The sequence below is a fragment of the Otolemur garnettii genome, unplaced genomic scaffold (genome assembly GCF_000181295.1).
Source record: "Otolemur garnettii isolate 467f Iridium unplaced genomic scaffold, OtoGar3 scaffold00013, whole genome shotgun sequence".
Lineage (NCBI taxonomy): Eukaryota > Metazoa > Chordata > Mammalia > Primates > Galagidae > Otolemur > Otolemur garnettii.
Genome location: NW_003852408.1, coordinates 30,689,270 through 30,693,719, shown reverse-complemented (window position 1 = coordinate 30,693,719; position 4,450 = coordinate 30,689,270). Strand labels below are relative to the sequence as shown.

Sequence of the window (4,450 nt, the reverse complement as noted above, 5' to 3'; positions counted from 1 at the left end):
TGAGCCAGAGCGAGTCCCCGCCTCTAAAAAGCGGGTGGTGTGGAAGTCGCCTGTAGTCTCAGCTACTCTGGAGGCTGAGGCAAGAGAATGACTTGAGCCCAAGAGTTTGAGGTTGCTGTGAGCACTCTACAGAGGGCGACAAAGTGAGCCTCTGTCTTAAAAGACAAAAAAGAGAGAGAGAGAGAGAGAGAGAGAGAGCTGGAAGCAAGAGAAAGGAAGATGGAAGGAAGAGGGTTAAAGGAGCTGGAGAAGCACATGCCATTCCAGAGAAAGCAAGGAAGAATTCCAGCACTGAGGTCCAGTGCGTAGCTAAATTTATCGGGGAAAAATACAAAACAGTAATTGCAGGCAAAATCACAAGGTATTGTGATTGTGAGTGCCGTGTCCATTTTTTTCCTCAGGCAAGGTTGCAGATCGACGTTTTTCCAGGTATTCCCGGTCCTTAAGGCCTGATTGTTCATCCTACAGCTACTCTCAGGAAGGAGTTGAGACTTAAAGGAACGAATTCTAAAAGACAAAGGAGCTGGGGAAGTAAAGAGAATTGACATTTCCTTATAGTCTGTTGGGTTCCTCAATGGTTTGTGAAAATAGAAATCCACAGGGGTGGCGGTTGGGGTGCGGCTAGCACGTAAAGAAAGCAGGCTGAGCCATTTTAATCCTTACTGAAAAACTATGAGTTAATAAGTTTTCTATTATTTCCTTAGACTAAATACGAATGAAATCCAGAGTTTGCAACAAAATGTCACTTCTGCTTTTCACTCCGAAAGTTAAAAGAAAAATGAGGAGGGCTTTTAAGTGACAGCGTAAGTGCTGGCATCACAAGTGGAACACAGGATTTTATATTAGAAGAAATAACGAGATGTGGGCGGGCAGACTAACAGCAATGTCATAAACACAATAAACATAAATCTTCTAAAGGCTTAAGGTGGCAGTTAAGCCTTTTAGACATCTGATTGATACAGGCAGTTTTGTTAGAGGCGCGGTTTCGTTGTCATCAAGGCTTCAGGAGACAGCTGCCACCAACAGCTCTAGGTCTCTTTTTCCCACGCAGGGCCACCTCTGACGCGCCTGGCCACGCCCCCTCAGTCTCGTCAGCCGAGGCCCGCCCCTTCCATCTCCTACTTCCTGATAACCATGTTCCTTTGCGCCACCTTCTAGGGACCTGATTGGCTGATGTTGCAACCGCTAACGGCTGCAGAGTTTAAACCTGAACCCCGGCGTGAGCTCCGCGCTGAGCTCCCAGAGCTAGGTGGGGGTGCCCCACGCCCAGATAGGGGTAAGTCGGTGACCTGCGACATTTGGTGTGGCCACTCCCTGTCTGGCAGGACCTCTGCCTTTCTTGAACTAGACCTCTCGGCTTTGTCCGCCTCGGTCGTCCCCCGTCTGCCCTTCACCCTCCCGGCACCCGGACCGCATCCCCTTCTCGCGCTCCGAGGGGTTGGCGGAGTTTCTGTTTTTGATTTGAGTCGCTGCCTTCTGTCTCCGCGATTTGAACACCCGACTGGGCTGGGACGGGGGCGAGCCCCTGATTAGAAGGTCAGTTCCTTCAGGGAAAGGATTTCTGTCTTGACTATTCTACTCTCTGGTTCTGGAATAGTTTCCAGCTCATTATGAACGGTCGGGAAATATCTCGGAATGCATGTTAGGGACTGCTTGCTGAAGCTCATGAGGGGCCCTCTCCTTTGGATTGCTGGTTTATTAGAGAGACTGGCTGCTGACGAAGGGGTGATGGAAGACGGAGGGAGAACTTAGAACTTTAGATCTTCTTGATGTACAGGTAGGATTTTGGTAAAGTATAGGGACAACGATCTTTCTAGATGAGGAATTTGATTTAGGAGAATTGAATGTGGTACTGATTTTTTCATATTTAGAGACAGCTGGACAAGAGCTATAGAGTAGTAATAAATAGGTGATATTGAGTGTTACATTACAGGTCACTGTAGATATTGGATCATTTAGTCCCTACAAGGAGATGTCCTTGTTTTCTGTCATTTTATAAATCTGAAAATGGATATTTAGAGATGTTAGGATCACATAATTAGAAAGTGCTGGGGGCTCCAACACCGTGATAGCTACTGTTTATAATTTCTTGGTGTCTGCATGGCTCCCACACAGTTATAACTACTGTATATAATTATAATGCCTTGGTGTCTACATGGTTGTCTACATGGTAAGTCACCCTAAAAGGGTACTTTGAAGTCCTGGTTCTGGCTCCATAAGTGTCACTTGGTGAGGTCATTAATATGAGGAGTGATTGGCAATGTTAAGGAAAATTCTCTGGTTTATGGCATGAACATTTGGATGGGTGATTGATAGTGCCATTTATTAAGTTAGAGAACTGTGTACCGACCAGTTTATTGGGGAGGGAAGTTCAGCTGTGGTTTCCTAATTAGTAAAATGAGATTTGATATTTGTGACTGTATTCTTGGGAGATGGACTAAGTTTCTATGTGAGGATTTCCTTTAGATGTGTGAAATGGTGTTTCTTTTGTTCCTATGTTCCACTATTTGTGGAATAGATGGTAATCTTTGATTTTAAAATTTCTTTTTGGCAAAACTTTTAGAAGAACCTTTGAGCCTTAATGTTGAAAGGTTCTTAGTTAACGTTTTCCCCACTGCAGCAATTTTTTTCTAAAGCTATCTTTCCATTATTTGCCTGACATCTTCCAACATCTACTCAATACTTGGAAAGGAGATCCATTCTTACTACTGTAAAGTTCTTCTATTCATCCATAGTCACTTCAACAAAAGTTTATGTAGTAGCTGCTATGTGACAGAGGCACGAAGATACAGAAGCAAATGTGGCAAAAATCCATAATCTGTTGAACTTGCATTTTAATAGGATAAAACAGATAATAAATAAGAAAATTATTCAATTTTATGTTAGATGTTGATGAATTTATAGAGAAAAATTAAACAGAAGAGGGAAATGGGAGCAGGTGTGCAGTTTTGAGTAGTTTGGACTGAGAAGGCTCACTAAGAAAGTGAAATTTGAGCAAAGACTTGAAGGAAGTGAGCAAGCCCAGTGGTCATTTGAAGTAAGAATTGATACAAAGGAAAAAAAGGCATACAAAGGTTTTGCACTACGAGCCTGTCAAGGTGGCCAGTGTGACTGGACCTTAGGAAGCAAGAGGAAGAGCCGTGAAAAATCAGAAATGTGCACTGATGGGGGATTGGGAAGGGGACAGGTGGCAAATTGTGTAGTACTTTATAGGCCATTATAAAGACTGAGGGGTGACATGAGTTTACTTAAGGTTGAAGAGGATCGGGTGGTGCCTGTGGCTCAGTGAGTTGGGTGCTGGCTCCATATACTGAGGGTAGCAGGTTCAAACCTGGCCTTGGCCAAACTGCAACAAAAAACTAGCCAGGCATTGTGGCAGGCGCCTATAGTCCCAGCTACTCAGGAGGCTGAGGCAAGAGAATCGCCTAAGCCCAAGAGCTAGAGGTTACTGTGAGCTGTGACACCGCGGCACTCTACCGAGGGCAACAAAGTGAGACTATCTCTTTAAAAAAAAAAGAAAGAAAAAAGGTTTAAGAGGATCACTTTGGTTGCTAGGTTGAGAACAGATTGTAGGGGAGAAAATGGAATCAGGAACATCATTTAGGTAGCTACAGCAATAATGTACACAAGAGAGAATGGCAACTTAGAGAAATAGTGGTAAGTGTACCAGGCGGATATGTTTTGGAAAGCTTGGCAAGCGGGATTGATGATAGAGCAAATGTGGGATGTGAAAGAATGAGAAATTTCTGACCTGAGCAACTGGAAGGATGGAGTTGTCATTAAGTGAGATAAGGACATGGTGGAGCAGGTTTGGGGGGCGGGGGCAGTTTAGGACATAAATTTGAGATGCAAAGTAGACATCCAAGTTGAAGAGGAGGAATAGACAGTTGAATGAATAATTCTAGAGTTCCAGGGAGAAATCTGGATTGAAAATATGAATTTGAGAGTCACTAGCATTCACATTTAAAAGCCAAAAAGCTGGCGACAGCCCTAAGGAATATAGATAGAAAAGAGATGAAGCTCAAGGACTGAGATCTGGGGTGCTCCAGGGGTAAAGAGTTAGAGAGATGAAGAATAACCAACAAGATACTGAGAGGAAGTGTCAGCAGGGCAGCAGCAAACCCAGAACAGTGTGCTGTTCTGGAAGCTAAGTGAAGAAACTGTTTCAAACAGGGAATGATCTGACATTAAATACTGTTTACAAATCAAGTAAAAGGAAAACTGGCCCTTGACTGCATTCGATTTAACAAAAAGGTAGTTTGGTGACCTTAATGAACATTTTCCATATAGTCATTGGTGACAGTAAAAATTTCTTTTTAGTGGATCAAGAGAGCCTGAGAGGGCTTGGCTCAAGCTGCTAAGGCGCCGGCCACATACACCTAAGGTGGCGGGTTCGAATCCCCAGCCCGGGCCCGCCAAACAACAATGACGGCTGCAACCAAAAATGGCC

General features: G+C 44.0%; 1 protein-coding gene across 1 annotated transcript in view; it reads left to right on the top strand.

Annotated features, from left to right (window-relative positions):
* The first annotated feature begins 1,498 nt into the window (after positions 1-1,498).
* SGO2 (shugoshin 2) overlaps positions 1,499-4,450 on the top strand; it is a 47,136-nt gene continuing 44,184 nt past the window's right edge. The window contains exon 1 of the mRNA XM_023510386.1: positions 1,499-1,536. The gene's annotated coding sequence lies outside the window, so the exon portion shown is untranslated. The remainder of the gene's footprint in view (positions 1,537-4,450) is intronic.